This window comes from Chiroxiphia lanceolata, chromosome 4 (assembly GCF_009829145.1).
Source record: "Chiroxiphia lanceolata isolate bChiLan1 chromosome 4, bChiLan1.pri, whole genome shotgun sequence".
NCBI classification, from domain to species: domain Eukaryota; kingdom Metazoa; phylum Chordata; class Aves; order Passeriformes; family Pipridae; genus Chiroxiphia; species Chiroxiphia lanceolata.
The window spans coordinates 59,232,412-59,249,897 of record NC_045640.1 but is presented as its reverse complement, the minus strand read 5'-3'; the positions used below and the strand labels follow the sequence as shown (position 1 = coordinate 59,249,897).

General features: G+C 43.4%; 1 protein-coding gene across 1 annotated transcript in view; it reads right to left on the bottom strand.

The window, feature by feature from the left end:
* The window catches only part of WDFY3 (WD repeat and FYVE domain containing 3), a 167,738-nt gene extending 154,292 nt beyond the window's left edge, over positions 1-13,446 (bottom strand). The window contains exon 1 of the mRNA XM_032685026.1: positions 13,312-13,446. The gene's annotated coding sequence lies outside the window, so the exon portion shown is untranslated. The remainder of the gene's footprint in view (positions 1-13,311) is intronic.
* Between the last annotated feature and the right edge of the window lie 4,040 nt (positions 13,447-17,486).

Below are 17,486 nucleotides of genomic sequence, written 5' to 3'. Positions count from 1 at the left end.
CAACACAACCAGCATGCTGGAAGCCAAAAAGAAACGAACTGGTTTAGTACTGGGAGGATCTCATATTCTGAAATCATCTGCCATGTTTAAACTACAGGGGGAAAAACACAAAACAAAAGAACACACAACCATAACAACAAAACACAAAACAGCACCACAAAATCCCACACCTCAAAACAACAACAAAAGCCCACAAAACAAAGAAACAAACTCAAAGAAACAACTCCCTCCAAGCCTTCACCTACTGGGTTGAGTAATGAAATTTTGACCATTTTGAGACTGAATTGTAGGTGATGACGATAATGTTGTTTAGACAAGCTATATTTGTTCAGATTTTCCAGACATCTTTCTCAAAGACGTCTATATTTGCTATCTCACCCACATTATTAAATTGATCATTTTGAGATAAATGTGGTATCCTCACATGAATATATTCACTCACTACTAAAGCTGCCACGGGCTGCTCAGCATCATTAAACTGATACCTTCAGCTCAGCAACTTCCCTTTAATCACATTAAAGGTACACCAGCTAATGTAACCAATATATTAACAGAAGCCAATAATTCATGCACCTGGATGAGCACACTGATGGGGAACGTGGTAATTGCGAACTGAAACAATTATATGGATCTCTTTCCAGACAGGGCACCTTCTAACAACATCCATTTTAGTACAGTGAAATGCATGAGTGCATGCTAGGAACCGGAGCAGGAAAAAGGGATCAAAATACATAGGACACAAATCCCAAAAGGACAACCAGAAAGCCCAAGGCAACATGAGTTACATGACCCTTGGATGCAGCAGGAGGCATCCCCAAACTGGGGAAGGAGGAGAGGGTTTCAAAGCAGGAAATAAATATTTCTCTGTATACCAGGATGCCAATTGACAACCCTGAGACATCTAAAGGTCATTCTTCTTATAGCTCAAGAGGGCAACCAGAATACAAAGAATCCAAATAATGACTACCAAATGCTTAAATATATTTTATTTTTCACTGAAAGCTGAATTTATTATTGAAGGTCAAGAGAAAGTTAAAAAGAGACTGGGTCATCTCTGCATGCAGATTGTATTTACACAGCAAAAGGCTCTTTGACCAAGCAGATAATGGCACTACAACATGTACTCGAAGGTGAGCAAACTCACTTTCAGTATGAGAACAAAAAGCTCTTAGGAGAGTGGTAAATGGCCAAGAGAACAGATTACTAACCATGTAAGATTTGTCCCTAACTCAGAGCCATTAATCACACAGGACATCTTTTTAAGAGACACCTCCATTCAAATAAAAGATGCTGCAACCAGTGCAACACTGCTTATGGGGATAATAATTTCTTACTGTGAAAAAAACCACAATCATCCAAAGATCACCAGTGAAGTACCAGATTCTTCAAACAGCAGTTGTTTTTAACTAAGAAAGGACACCACAGAGAGTGAAAAGGTGTCAGGCACTGTAATTATACTGCTCCAGTACACACATTTTTCAGATACTGCTCTGGAACACCCACGTTTCTTGGTCCCTTTGTCTTTCTCTCCTCCTCCTTTTCCAAGCCTTTTTATTGAAAAAAATTTAATTTAGACTGGGCTAGTTATTCTTCAAGATGAATCAACAAGACATTGCAAAACAAACACCAGGAAATAAGAGCAATCTATTAAGAGGTATAAATTTTGAGACAGTACTCTGTATTTCATACAAGCCTTCAGCTCACGATGAAGCTTTGCCACCTTCTTCCCAGCCCTGTTTAACATACTCTTGTTAGGTCTTAGGAGTGCCATCTTGGGAGTACTCATTACAAACAGTATAATGAAAAGTGAGAAGCTTACTTACTTACTAACTTCAAAATATTTAAGCATAGCAATGAAAATCAGAAAGGGAGGGCGAGAACACCACTTTCTTTTTGCAACAGAGAAATAAGGAGCAGCACTAACACAATGCACACAAGCACACAGGCTCCACACAGCTCTGTCTGAGCATTATTCTAACAGTACCTGCTGAGAAAACTGAAGGGCAAGAGGAAACTTATGTTTTACCCCAACACTCAGAGTCACAGTGAACTGGTCAAAACAAAATTCTCATGTCTTGTTTGCCATACGATTTTTACTTTTTTTTCTTTTGCTACTTAAATGCTGTTAGTGAAGAAACCAAGGGAGGAGGGAAGGGGATCTATTTTGCTTTTTTTACTTTTTATTGGTGGATTTTTGCTTGTTCCCTGGCAAACTGGATGTGGCCATTTAAGTAGTCATTTAGAAGAAGGGGGAAAGAATACTACAAAATTTAAGGTATCTGCAGACAAATACCTCTAGTCCAACATAAAGAAATAGCAACAATACTCATATTAATGAGAAAATAGCACAGAAAAAATAAGTCTTTATCAGGCCTCCATTTTCCATTATGTAGACAGAGCTATCTTCCTGAAAACCACGCACAGAATCTTCATATGCTAACAAGAAAACGCAGTATTGCGCGCCTACTTTTCTTCTTTAAATATCAAGACCATTCATTAATCCCAAACAATGCAGTTCTTTTAAAAACCTGGGTTATTCAGAGGCTTTTTTCTCGAACACTACTTAAAGCTTTAACAAGAAAGTACGACTTCTGACCAACGTTCTTTCCATGTCTCAGGTTAACACTAAACTTCCAGTCAAGTCACGGTGCTCCTGATGTCTCTCTCCGGTCCTTCTTCCCCCTGATTAACTACAGGTTGTTTCCTTGAACATACGCCCTAAGCAAAGTCAAAGGGTCAAAAGACACTTATTGTTTATAAATAATTTGTTTAAATTCTCAAAAGCAGTTTGCTTTCTCCTCAGCAGAGGTAAGAGCCTTCCAAATGCTGAGCTAACTCTCCCACTACCAGGACCTCACAGCCTCTGACACATCACTGCTGCCCTCCACTGCGAGAGCAAGCACAGAATAAATCTAAGCAATGGACCGGTTATAAGCCCAACACTTAAAAAAACACAGCTACAGTAAAATATCCAGTACTTTCATAGCCCATCAAATTAAAAATTATCTTAAAGATTCACATGTTTTCATTTGCTGCTTATAGCACACAAAAAGTTCGTCTTACACCCTTATCTCTTCCTCCAGAAAGCCAGGCCTCTAAATCCCATGCTCCCAACTAAAACGCTCCAGCAAACGGCCTCCTTCAAGCACAATTAGATGTTCCTTCCAACCAAAACGTCTCTGTCATGTTTAAACTGTCCCAGGTGAACTTAAAATTTAAGATAAGTCCTTCCTCACATCACAAAACAGTGATGAGTATTCAATGACAGCATCAGTTAATCTGTTGAACCCAAGTCCATCATTAAAGCCAGAATACACCCCTCAGCATGTTCCTGATATATAATGGATAAATACTAGAGAGCCTTCCTCCAACCATTAGAGAAATTAATGCCTCCTAAACACACTGTTAAGGATAAGTTTGCAGAGGTAGGCTGTGAAAGTAAAAAAACCTGACATCCATCCATCTCTCTCTCTCCACACACACACCAGCACAGTCTCAAACCACAGCTGAATGCTGTGTAACAGCATTAACTATTCACTGAAATAGTAATAAAACACTGTATTTCAAGGAAGCTTCTATAAATAACATTCATCCTGTTACAAACAACAGAGAACAAAAAAAGGCTAGTGGTTTCTGGACACAGAATATTTGGCCCTTCATATGGATTCACAGGCTGGTTAACTTCTCTGGTAAAAACATGGAACAACCAGGAACTTAACCAAAATCAAGAGATGTATTTCAAATTACTATGACTCTACACTGCTTGAAGTGCTCCACTTTCCTACTCAAAGGTAGCACTGTGAGGAATACTACAAAAGTAGAAAACAAGCAGGACTAGGGATTTCCATTTCACCACCACAACTCTCAGCTTAATGCAATAACAGAAATCTAAACTGAACTTCACACAACACAAACTAATTATGGTATCCTTTTTTTTTTTTTACTTTATTTAAGTAAGCTTATTTTTGTACATTGTGCTGTTATGTTTTCATTTGACATGTTCATCCTTACTCAGGCGGCAAGTTCAACTTTGTTCTGCAAAGAATGATGACAAAGAGGATAGAGGGGAAAGCAGAGGAGAGTTTTCATCTTTCAAATTTATTCTCTGCCAGAGGAAGCTAAACCCTCACCTTGGTATATTCTCTACTCAATTTCAGCTCCTTCAGAAAAACATTAACTATGCTGATCTCCTTGTGCAAAGAAAGATCACAATTTAAAGACACACAGCTAGATAAAAAAGATTCTTCCAAGTACATCACTTGCAATACACACAGCTGCTTCCTTTCACTAAAAACACCCCAACTAAACACAAACAAAAACCTAAACATTCATATCATCCTATGTATTTGAAGCACACATATATACATATATATACATATATATACATATGTGCTTTACTGAAATAAAAGCAGTTATAGCTTTGGGTGGTTTAACTGATCAGCAGGCTACCCCAATTCACATCACAAAACTGTATCTGCTGGTTTTTGCTGGGGTAATTTTCTTCACGGTGGCTAGTATGGGGCTGTATTTTGGATTTATGCTGAACGTGGGGTTGATAATATAGAGATGTTTTTGTTATTGCTGAGCAGGGCTTACACAGAGCCAAGGCCTTTTCATACTGCCAGACTGGTGACACTGAAGACTGGGAAGCTGGGAGGAGACACAGCCAGGACAGGTGACCCCAACTGACCAAAGGGATATTCCAGACCATATGGCATCATGCTCGAGTATATAAAGCAGGGGGAAGAAGGAAGAAGGGAAGGATGTGTGAAGTAACTGTTTGTCTTCCATGTAACCATTACATGTGATGGGGCCCTGCTCTACTGGAGGTGGCTGAACACTAGCCTGCCCATGGGAAGCAGTGAATTAATTCCTCATTTCACTTTGCTTGCGTGTGCTGCTTTTGCTCTACCTATTAAACTGCCTTTATCTCACCCCAGAAGTTTTCTACCTCTTACCCTTCCGATTCTCTCCCCAGTCCTGCTGGTGGGGGAATGAGCGAGCAGCTGCATGGGGCTTGGTGGCTGGCTGGGGTGAAACCACTACACTGTACAACACCATAGCTAAGAAAAAAAATTCCAGCTACTAATATAGCACATCCAGAGTCCTGTCTGTACGGGAACATCACCAGTGAAATTGCAAGGGATTTCAGACACCAAGGAAGCCTTTTGGAGTTGTATGCATCCTTGTTGTGTCCTCCATTGTCCCTGTACCCTGATCTGACGCTGCTGGGAACATGTTTATGTTCCTGGTAAGAAACTTAAAGCAAAATATTTCTGTCTCCAGAAATTACTACGGTCAAAGTAAGACATGTTGCTACTGTGCCTTTACACGCTCTAATAAAGAAAAGCTTGAAGAGATACTCCCTGGTTGCTTCATGACCCACTCAAAACCTAAATTAAATATTCTTCACTAGCTAAGCCACACTGCTCAGAAGTGTGAAAAAGAAACTTTTGCAAACCTAATTAACAAGCAAATTAGCATTCTCTTAGATCATATCCACAGAGAGTTTGTTTTTACATTTCTAGTGTGGCTCACTGCTTAACTGCTACTGACTCAAGTATTAGCATTTAATTTGTGATGCAATACCAAAACTGTTTCTATGCCCATTCCACATGATTGCTTATAAAGAATGTTTACTTCTGTCTGTTCAGAGAGGCATTCTTTCTTCTGTGAGTATAAAGCAACTCCCAAATAAAATGCATTTCACTCCTCTTCAGTCACCTTATCAGATAGGAAAGTCTGATGTGTGAGTGTTACCAGCTCTGATCACAGCTTTCTCAATCTCACCATATCCGTGGCACCTCAGCTCCGAGTATTTTGCCATGTGAAGATTTCAAAAATGTTGTACCCCTCACAGTTGAGGGGAAAAAATTGACAACTGCATGCTCAACGCTCAAAATCAGAAAGCGAATCCATTTGGTTTGTGTTTTTAATGCTTTAAAAGCCATAACTTGAGTCAATCTCACAACTGAGGGCCTGCACCATGACATTTCAACTCTTAGGCTGGCAACACTGAGAACAGAAAAAGGCTTCACTTTTACATTAAGAAATGTTACCTGTTCTGTCTGTCATTCTGCCACGCGATACACTCCACACCCTGTGCACTCACGCAAACACAAAGCAAGGCCTTGACCTCGTCCCTGGCTCTCACATGAAGACACAAGGACCTCCATAAAACCCCATTAGAAGTAAATAGGTCTTGGCCAGCATACAACTGCAGAGCCAAATCCTAAGACCATCAATGGCACTATGAATGCTATGAAGGTGGTGAATTCCCATGTCCTGGTTCCCCTTACTCCTTCAGTTGTCCTTCAGACAACTGCTTTCTTCCTCTTTTTGTTGTGCGTTTTTTTCTCCAAAATTAAGAATAATTTCTGAGCTTATTTCCATACAACACCTGCCCCCTGCTCTGCACAGTTTGGCTGCTGGAACCACTTGAACTAGTACTGCCACTGATGCCTCTCTATCGTAAGAAAAAGTTTCCTCCAGTACAGCTCACCCACAACAAACAACCCAAAGGCCAATACCAACACCAGTCTAATAAACCCCAGACAAAAGCTAAGGCTGCTTATGCCAAGTGCACTTATATCCAATTAACCTTAATGATTTTTACCCTCCCTAAGACATTCTGAACAGTCCTTCTCCTTTTTGGGACTGTCCATCATCCAAGACTTGAAAAGTCTTTTTAGAGGTTTTGTTACCAAGCCAAGATGATATTTTGTCATATTTTATCCCTCTGTATGCACTTTTTCTCCTTTAAACAGCCCTAAGCATTTTCATAGCCCTGCAATTTCTTTTTCTATTCCCCTAATCTCAAATTATACAAAAAAGGATATGATTACAATGCCAAGTAGCCAAACAAAACCTTTAGGACATCACTGCTGTACAAACCCCCCCTTCCTGTTACAGCCCATCTGTGAGCTAAGATTTTGGTTCTCAGCAACAACTTGGGGTAATGCCATGGCATGCAAATACATTCCACTTTCTGAAGCAAGATCCCATCACCTATTACTTCACAGTAAAGTAATCAAACCATCTTGCTCTGAATTATACCGAGATTTCTACCATGTCTTCATTTGAAAATAATAAATCCTCTGCTAATATAAGAACATAAAACACGGTTCACTTGCACCCACACTCCACCTGGCAGAATGATACTGAGAAAAGTAACACCAAGACAATCCAGGTAGTGCTACCCGCTAACACCCAATACTTGGTGACAACTCTGACAAAACCTGCAGTGAAACAGAAAGCCAGATGTACACTTCTCTCAAGAGCTTCTGATCCACATTCTCAGTGAAGACATACCACTCCAAAAATGAAGGACCCTAAAAAAAACTCCTAAGGAACATGTGGCAGTATCTTCCCTTTCTAGCCACGTGTCTATCTCACCATACCAAACTGTGAGCTCTGAAGGTTTTGCCTTTTTTTTTTTTACAACTGCTTATTGACATAGCTGTTTTCAGTTAAGGATCAATTTTGGTAACTCCCCCTGAAACTCTGAAACTCTTCCCTACAAGGCCTCAAATGCACATTCAAAATCAGAACTGGTATGGTCACTAGTAAGAAAATGGATGATTCAATAGAGAGATCAGCTTTATAGTTCAAAGGGTCTCACTTCTCTAAGGTAGGTGTCTTAGAACTGGAATAAGAAGCTTAAGTTACCCATGTAACTGATGAATATCCACTCAACCTGAAAAAGTAGGAGTTTACCTCTTACATGCTTTCAGTGTAACATAAAATTTCTCTAGAGTAAGAGAGAAAGGGATGAAATAAGCCACCTGGAAAATCCACTTCTTCCATGTGTTTTCAAATGCATTATTGTCTATATACTAAGTTAGCCAACCTGACCAAAGCTTTTCCCTCCTTGTATTGTAACAAAAATGCATGACATGGAAATAACAATATTTGTGAAGATATAAGAACTAAACATTCTATTAATGTATACCTAACTGCTGTAATTCAGATGCATCCATCTTATCCTCCTCTGGCATTTCTTAATTTTTGCACAGAAATGTGAAGCTATCTGCCTTCCCTACCATTCAACACCCCTTATTGTTTATTTCTCCCACACAATTCCCTCCTTCCTAGCACAACACTGTTCCATCGCTTTTGAAATTTCAGAAGCTACTTTTTTACATGTGCTGCAGTAAGTTCCGCAAATCTGTTCCTATTCTGTGGTATGACAGAAGCATTAGAAGTCACATGCTTAAGACAGGCTGAAATCCATCACCAGATAGTGATGAAATACTAAAACCAGCAAAGCAATCAAACCCATTCTCCCTCAAAAGAGAAACATCCCAAAAGATGATATGTAGCTCTCACTGGAATAATCCAATTCCAAAGAAAGTGTAAACTTTTTTTTTTCCCCTAAATCTCAATACAGACAGTTTTGCTTCCACAATCACAGCTTTGCTCAACAGGTAGGGAGAGAAAAAAGAAAAAGAAAAAACTTACTCCATAAAAAAGATAAAAATATTCCCTGCTGTTCAAAAACATCAGCACAATTGTCAAAAATTATGGCAATTGCACATTTCCACACAGAACAAAAATCAGAATATTTTGCCCCAGAGCTGTTCATGGGGAAAAAATAAAGGATGTAGGTCACCTTCACTCACAAAAGACTTAAGGGAAAGAAAGAAAAAAAATCTCCTGCCCATTTAGAGCAAAGCAAATAGAATAGGAACAAGACCTACTCTTCCTTCTTTTGACGGGACTAAGCTCCGCTTTGCACCTGTTTCAAAAGCCTCGGGACCAGCCAAGAGCTCCAAGCAGGTGTAAGGCTGTTCCCCCAGCAGTGACACCAGCACCTGAGACCAAAGCCACGGCCTCTTCACCAAGATGTTACTATCAAGTCCTCACAGCAGCCACCAAGTCCCTGTTTGTATCAACTTCTAGAGAGAGAGGAAGAAAAAGGCATCCAGTACGTGAGTGAAACCCTATTTCAGCTGAGCAACAAATCTGCTACTTTCTGACTAACTCTCATGAAAAAGGAGATATGTTGAGCTGGGCAAGGGGCATAGGGAATAACCAAGAATTCCCCCATACCATTCAGCTCCCTTAAGGACCAAGCAGAAAAGACAAGTTCCCTCAATCCTTACAGTTACATATTTGAACACTTTTATAGGCACGTGCATCACAATCAAATTAGCACCATCCCTCCAAAAACTCCTTTTGTGAGTATCAAATCAACATAGAGGGTTTAAACAAGCCACTGAGTCAGGAAATGCTACACAACACTAACCCAAGAGTTTTACACAGTATTTCCCATTCCTTCTTCACCTGTTAAGCTCTGATACAGTAACAGCAAAAAGATTGAGATATTCAACAACTGTGCTACAGATCTTCACTTAATTATTTAAACTTTGCTTAAATAATCATCCCAATCATCTGACATGTGACCCAAACACAGAGAGTCTGTAAGTCCTGTGTCATTTTCCTCTGTCAAAAAAGAAAAAGGAAGGTGCTGTACACACTTGCCTGTAATATCACAGAAGAACAGGGGATGTGACCAACAAGCAAAAACCTTGCACTACTGCATCACCAAACATGGGTTGCTTGCCAAACAGATGCTCTCAAGGGTGGATCACCAATAATGCATACTCAGTCTTGCAAAGCTTTCAGTGCTCTCACCTGAGCCAAGGAGCTGCTCTCACGTCAGCACCAATGACTTCAGTTAAAATGTTACAAGCCACCAGCAGAATTTTGTACACAACATCAGCAGCTTTGGCAAGGAGAGCACAAATAGGAATTCAGCAACACTTTCTATACTGTCTGTGGGGCGGCTGGTTAAAACCAATGTGCCCAGGGGCCTTAAGTAATTATGTCCTGTCCTCTCCTACGCAGCCTGGACAAGGTGTGAACAGCCCAGCAGCAGGATGTAAAGATGACAGGAGCTACACAAGAGTGAAACTGTTTATTATAAGACGAAAACTGTAAACCAAATGACAAAGTTAAAGTGAGTTGTTCTGGGGGATGTGACAATCTTACATCAGCACACCTCAATCCTTCAACACTGGAGGCTTATGGTTATAACTCAAGCTGTTGGTCACTCAGGACAAGTAAGTAACAAAAAAGTATTTAAAACAATCAGCATTACAAATACCTCAAAGAAACTAATACTATTGAGTATTTGTCACAACTTGGACATTTTAAATAGTGTACTACTGCAATTAGCAACACTATCACCAAAAAAGAATCATGAAGGAAACCAGTGAAGTTAGTAGCTTCTGTATTAAAGCCATGAAGAAATAATTTGTTTTCCCCCTACACACTTATCCAAAAATTGTACTATGGACCAACAAAAAATTCTATTTCCAATTGCCAAACACAAGTTTCATTCTAGTAACATACCATATGAACAGACTTCCATGGTTCTAATTATCAGAAAAACAAGCAAGCACCGGGGGTAAATTGCACGTTAGATGTATGGTTTCTCACAGCATACTTTATCTGCCCTCTCAAAAATCTGTTTATTTTGGACAAATGACACAAGACTTCCCCACGGCAGGAAGTCCTGCAAGTCAAAGGCCACTGCTGAAACACTACTTCCACTATTTTGCAATAGGAACTTAAAAATCACTTACAAAGATGAACGAAACTGCTAATTAACATGAGCAGATTTGTCCTTTGGCAATTTACCCAACAGAGAGGAAATTACTGGCTTTTCTTTACATTCTTCAGCTTAGCACATCTTCAAAAACCCAAGTGAATCCCCAGAACCCAACGCCACAGAACAGTTAACAACATTCGGGAAGTGAAACCCCGTGTTCCAACACCAGAGTTTCCAAACAATCTCATGACAGTCCTGAGCATTTCAAAGGGCAAGCAGAATATCTGCCCACACTCACCCCCATACCCTGCACACAAAGCACCACAGAGGTTTTCTGTATGCTAAAAAAATCTCACTGAACGCTTGCAGAAAACTATGAAATAGTTAATGCGAGGCTGGTGGGTGGGAAATGCGTTGCTGAATTCCTCTAACAGCAACACACATATTTACATCCTGAAGACCTGCTTGCCTTGCATACTTCTGGCAGTTTGGCTCCAGTAAACCAGAGCTAAACACCAAGGTTTCCATACCCACAGATGGCTGTTGGCTTAACTTCTTGGACAACTCATGCAGCAAGATGCAACAAGATAATACAGCCTTCTGATCTAAAACTGTTATTTCCATGGCAAAAATATTAAGAATTATAATTATTTTGTTATTTAGCACCTTTTTGTTTTGAAGAAAAGAAATAAGAGTTCCTTTCCCACAGTACTATGTTTTATCACTAAGAGCAAGCAGATACTGATGCACTGAACTGTAAATAAACAATTGACCAGATACACCAGCCCTTACTTAAACCCTGACATAGAAATGTTATAATACATTTTTAAATAGGTGCTGAAGATATTAAAAATCACAGCAGCACTGTGCTTAACTTGCTTCAATTAGATAATCAGCTGGCTAAGAGATCCAATATGACCATATAACCCAAAACATACTACATTTTTTATTCCTAGTCTAACAGCCTAAAAACTGCCCAGCAAATTGGAAGAGCAAACACATCAGTTCCTAGCAAACACACACCAAACTGAAGAATACTATTCACTGACCTCTGGTCTACCACCACTGATATTTGAGGGTTTCTTCTACCCAAAACACCTTGCTATCAACAGTGTTAAGAATTCCAGAGCTGGCTCCAACTGAGCTCAACACACCCACACCACATAATGAGGAGATACCCACTCATACTCCAAACATGCAGCCAAAGTTAGATTACCAGCACTTGGAGCAGAGGCACAACGCTACATTAACACAGACACGTGTTTCCAGCACCCAGTAAGTCCTGCACCATAAACACGCCTGCCTTTAACCTAAAAGCACAGAAAGGGATTTGGCTGCCTTACTGCAACTGATCAGTTCCCACAGCAGGGCAGTTTCCTATTTGCAAAGGCTGTAAGTTTACCAAGACTGCACAGACTGAGGGAAACACTGCAGAAACACCAGTTCATGCGAAATGTACAGTCTGTTCACATAGCCTACTTCAACATACTGCTAGCTTGTCACCAAATGTGCCAAGGATGCAATCAAGCTGGCTCTCTGCAGAGCCTGACTGAATCCATAGGAGTCTGTGAGCTCAGAAACATCCTACAGCTGTACAGCCATAACTGGGCACAGGGGCAAGCACAGGCATCAGGGAGCAACACAGCTCTGGTGCAGAAAAATAACTCGTGTTTGCTACAACATGCAATACATGGACACACACAGACCTTGTCACAAACCTGAACTGCCAAGAAACCTAAATTCAATCATTAAAGTAAGGCCAGGACTCACAGGTCTACACTGAAACCGTGTGAGTTACCCTAGTTAGCTACGAAATTATTAATTAAAACCGCAGGTCAAAATAAACACATCTAGTCCTGTGCACTATCTCTTCCATAAGTCTTTCCCTATGCAGGCAACATAAGCACAGCTAGAAATTATGGTCCTAATCTTTCAAGGTGAACATCGCGCTGGATTCTCAGCGCCCAGCACCACTGACTGGTCTCTATGAAAACCCCTCCATGTACGTGTATCACCTCCCACAACTGCAGGGCAAAAACCCACGCTGCAGAGATGCAGCAGGTACCTCAGCACCTCCGCAAATCCCCCCGCACCGTGTCCCGAACCCTCTGGGAGCCACAACATCCCTGTCCCCGGGGACGCGCCGGGGACAAACCTGTCGGGTGCTACAACTTCAATGTCCCCGCCGCACCGCGGGGTCGGCAGCCCGAGACTGCCGCCAAAATAACCCCGTACGTCAAAAACAAAAATAAAACGAAGGGGGGGAAAACCCGACCCGACCCCCGGCCCGGGAGCCGCTCGGTGCCCGCGCCGGCCCGTGGCGAAGGGCGACCCCCCCGCACTCCCCGCCGGCCCTGTCAGGGCCGGGGCCGCCGGGCCCCTCCCGCTCCCCGCCGAGGCTCCCGCGGGAGAACCGCCCGCCCCAGCCACAACAAAGGCGGCCGGGGCGGCCCAGCGCTCGCGGGGCTCCGCCGCGACCCCCGGGCTTCCCGCGGGCCCCCCTGGCTGCGGCCCCGGCACAGCCCCTGCGCTAGAGCCGGAGGTGGGGTGCCCGCGCAGTGACAATGCTCCGCCGCCCCCGGCACCTGCGCCGCCGCCCCCTCCTCCCGCCCGGCCCGGCATCCCCGGGGAGCGGGGCCTGCGCCCGGGCCGGGCCCGCGGGGGGCGCCGGGGCTGCCGGGGCTGCCCGGGCCCGCCGGCGGCGCAACAAAGCGCTGGGGCCCGGGGGGCGGCGGGCAGGGCCGGCGGGCACTTACCGCGGGGCGGCGGGTCCCCGGCCGTGCCGCTGTGCCCGGCCCGGCGAGGGGGCGGCGGGCGGCTCTTCCTCGCTCTCCTCTGCTCCTTCTCTCTCCGCTCCTTCCCGCGGGCAGGGCTCGGCTGGGCTCGGCGGGGGTTACGCGGCGCGGCGGCCGCGGCCGGGCGGTGCGGGCCGGGCTGGGAGGGCGGCTCCCCCCGGGCGGGCTCCGGCGGGAGGCGCCGCCGCCGCCGCTGCTGCACCGTCCGGACGCCGGGGTCGTCCCGGCCCCATCAAGGCCGGGCCGGGCCGAGGGGGCCGCGGAGGGAGCGGGGCCGCTCCCCGCGGCGGCTGGTGGCCATCTTAGTCCTCCTCCTCCTCCTCGGCGCCGAGTGCCCCCTCCCCGCCCGGCTGCCAGCGCTGCCTCCTCCCTCTGCTCCTCCTCCTCCTCCCTCTCCTCCTCCTGCTCCCGGCTGGCTGCGGTTGTTCCCGCGGCCCGGTGAGGCCGCCAGGGGAGAGCTGGTCCGTCCTGGGGTCGCCTTTTTAGTTCTGGGCCTTTTTACAATTATCTCACCTTTCCAGAGCGGTGGGTTTGGCTTCTCCTCGTTGTCTGACAGGAATCCCGCTCCTCTAGCGCTGACCGCCGGTGTCCTCTCCCCTCTGTCCCACCGCCATCCCCGGCAACACAGGCCCGAGCAGCTGATACGCCGGGAGAAGCCGTCCCGGGCAGGAGCCTGGATGTGGGATGGGGAAGGGAATGCAGGTCAATGCCGGAGCAAATAAGCCACCCTCGGGTTGGGGTTTAGGTGCTTTCCGTTCGCTTTTAGTCAGGCGTACATCTAGGGAAAATCCACTGGATATCCCTAGTGTCGACCATCTGCGCTGGCCGACCAGTCTCATCCATAGAATCTCGATGTTTAAACACAGAAATTACCTCTTTCCTACTTAATCCAGAAGTTCAGTTAAATTCCCAACGGCCAAAGGACTCCTTTTCGTCAGCAGAACAAAGCAACAGTTCAGCCAGGTGCTGGGCACACAGCACAGGGAGTCATTGCAACCCCAAGGCAAGCTTCATCCACTTGGATAGTCCCGAGGAACAGTGCAAAGCTGTGTCCACACGTGTGTGACCAGATACCCTTCTGCCTTTTTCTAGTCACTTATAAATTTGCCTCCTTCAAGAAAGCAGCTGTTAGCAGGTTTTTTGAGGGTATTTTTTCATTTACAAAATCCTTTCTGAAGTCTTCATTGAAAAAACAAAATAGCATTTGGGAGAATCTGGCTGCGGGGGTAAAAGCTGCAATAAACAATGCACAAACCATCCGAGACCTCTGTGTTTCCTTGGCAAATTATCACAAGCACCAGGAAGCAGGACTATTGCCTCTTGCCTCTGCTACAGGGGTTTATTAAACAAAGCTGTGTACTCTGTTGTGCTTGAGGACAAATGGAGTAAACACCATTTATCCATTCTTCCTTTTCTGGCCTTTAGCATCAAACATGTAAATCCACCTCATGTTTTTAATGGCTGATGTACTACTGTTCAGCTGGTGGTGGAAATCATCCTGGTCCCATTCAGGTGGTGAAAACTCTCTGCTTAAAACTTACAAATTGTCTTGAGTGAGGCTAACTCTAATTCAGCTGCTAAGGAGCACTCACTGAAGACAAAAGTGTAATTCCAAACAAACAAAGCCTACTTCTCCCAACCGACAAAACAAAATAAGCAAGAACAACTGTATATCTTCCTTACCTACACTATACAATGCCAGGTTTGCTTGTTAAAGGTGTTTTCAGACATCCTAAATTCACTGTATTAGCCAGAGCAACATCCAGCCCAACTCAGGAGAACAGGCTATGGTTCGAGTCAGAGTGGGGATGACTGTCCCTGTATATTTTCCTGTGCAGGATTATCAGTGAAGAATATGCACCGAGGGAGAAATCATGTGCAGTATGTCAGCCATAGTCCTACCACAGCCACTGTAATATGATCAGTGGCAGAAGAAGCTCTTAGACAGTTGGTATTCTCATTTCTCTGGAAAAAAAACTTAAATTTTATGCCATGTATATCTTGTTTTGTCCCTCCTAATGAAATGCCTACTTTTGCCTACCTTTTGGACACAGAGCATTTTAACAGCTTCTTCCCAACCTCCCTTTGCAGCCTCCTCTTCCCCATCACATGCTAATACAAGTAATTGTCACTGTCTGCTATGGAAAAAAAAATGGTGTTCTATGGCTAAGGCCATATGAGAAATGTTACAAGAACAGGAAGGGAAAGTGAGGATGGTCAAAACATGAAACTACAGATTTGCTTTCAGGGCATGCCTTTTTGAGGGCACTCACCATGTTTTGTATGCATCATGGAGTAACGTATACACAGAAGGAAAAGTATGAGTGACATACCAGACTGAAATAATTTGCCCCTGGATTGAATGCTAAGCTCAGAGTCAGTGGAGAGTATGTTTCTGCTACAGAACAGCCAAAGTCTGTGTCTCAGCCCATTCAGAGCTAACATGCATTGAATTTTTACGGGTGCATTCTCCTTAACATGTAAGCCATGCCAGTCTAGTAGCAAGAACGCAATGCACTCTACTAGGTGGAATTTGGCCCTATCTGGTCTATTTTCATTCTGGACTGCAGCAAAGGGAAGCATTGATTTCATCAGCTTGTTCCAACAGTTATTTCACTTACTGTGCAAGATGCAGTCTGTGAATGGTACATGCCAGTTACACTTCACAAAACAAACAATCTTCTCTCTGTAATTTATGTGTAGAAGGGTACTTGAATCTTTCATATGTAAACGATTAACAAGACCTATCTTAGCCAGCTCTACTGAGTAGGAACCAAAGCTAACAGAGATAGTGCTGTTCCTGATTCATTACTGGTAGTGGGAAATCAGAAAAATCCCCCAGGATGGCAGTGGGAGTGGAGTTGCACAGACAGCTGTGTGCCAGATACACGTTTTGCTTGCATGCCAGCTTATATTGCTTTCTTCTTGTGCAGCTAATGTTCATTGCATTCCTATTTATAGTTCCCATCTTTCGGTCAGTTGTCACTGCTCCAAAAGAAATAATGGCAAGCTGTAATGTTCCATACTGAGTGACACCAAACACTCCTTTTACGTCCTCAACATCTCTCCTCTTGCAAAGCTCATCACAGGTACCTGCTCGTCTTTCTCAGAAGAGATGCAGGATAGTAATTACAGTGCTATAGTTAGACAAAAGAAAGTGTTTACAATTAATCTTTCTTCCACTTTCCAAAGCAACTGTGCACAAGGGATTGCATCATTCATTAAAAAACGTGGAGATATATTTAAATTTCTTTGCCTCCTTTATTAGAAGGCAAGGTGAAACCCACACAATTGTCTTTCAGTGGTGTAATGCCGCACAGCTTTCAGGTGAGATACTCACATACTTCCATTGCATTTATTTCACACATCTTGGGCGGTGAAGTTACATCTGTCCTGTTTGCATATATTAGCTAGTACCAAAGTACAGGCAAATCCAGAACTGGAAAGAAATTGCTACAAGGAAGTGAAATAAAATTGGAAGAATTTTAGCCATTTTTTTCATTAACATTTTCTCAACAGAAGAAAATAGCACCGTTTTCCAAATTTGCACAGCCTAACATTTTCATCATACAAGATTCTTTTGACTTCCTTTGAGAAGTGCTCTTCCCTCTCTCCTTCTTGCTTGTTGATAGATAATTTTTGGCATTAAATAACAGGAAGGGTGGAGCACTGAAGGGTCTAGTGCCCCTGTCTTGTGACAATCATGTTGAATTTGGCTGAAATTCAGAAAATTAAAAAAAAGTGAATTCCCTCGTCACATATGTTCTTCAGAAAAATAATGACCCGTTTGTCAGAAGTTAGTAAATTAAACAATTCCCAAATAGTCTACTGCTGAGCTCATAGCATTTGTAAAGCATTAAAACAGTCACCACAGCAGAAACACCAGCAACCTGATGGAGTAACAAAGAAAGCAGCAGCCAGGGCTACTCCTCCTTCACCCTCTGGGGCCCAGGAATCCAGCCCCACTTTGGATAAACAGTCTTTCTTCTGCTATCTGTCGATGTTAGTCACACAGCTCAAATAAATAAACATTTGCATCCCAATGCTTCAGAATCGGAGTTCAAAGGTGGATAATTTATGAGTAGTTTGTTACAGCTGGACATAATATGTGGGGTTTTTTTTCTTCTATGAAAAAA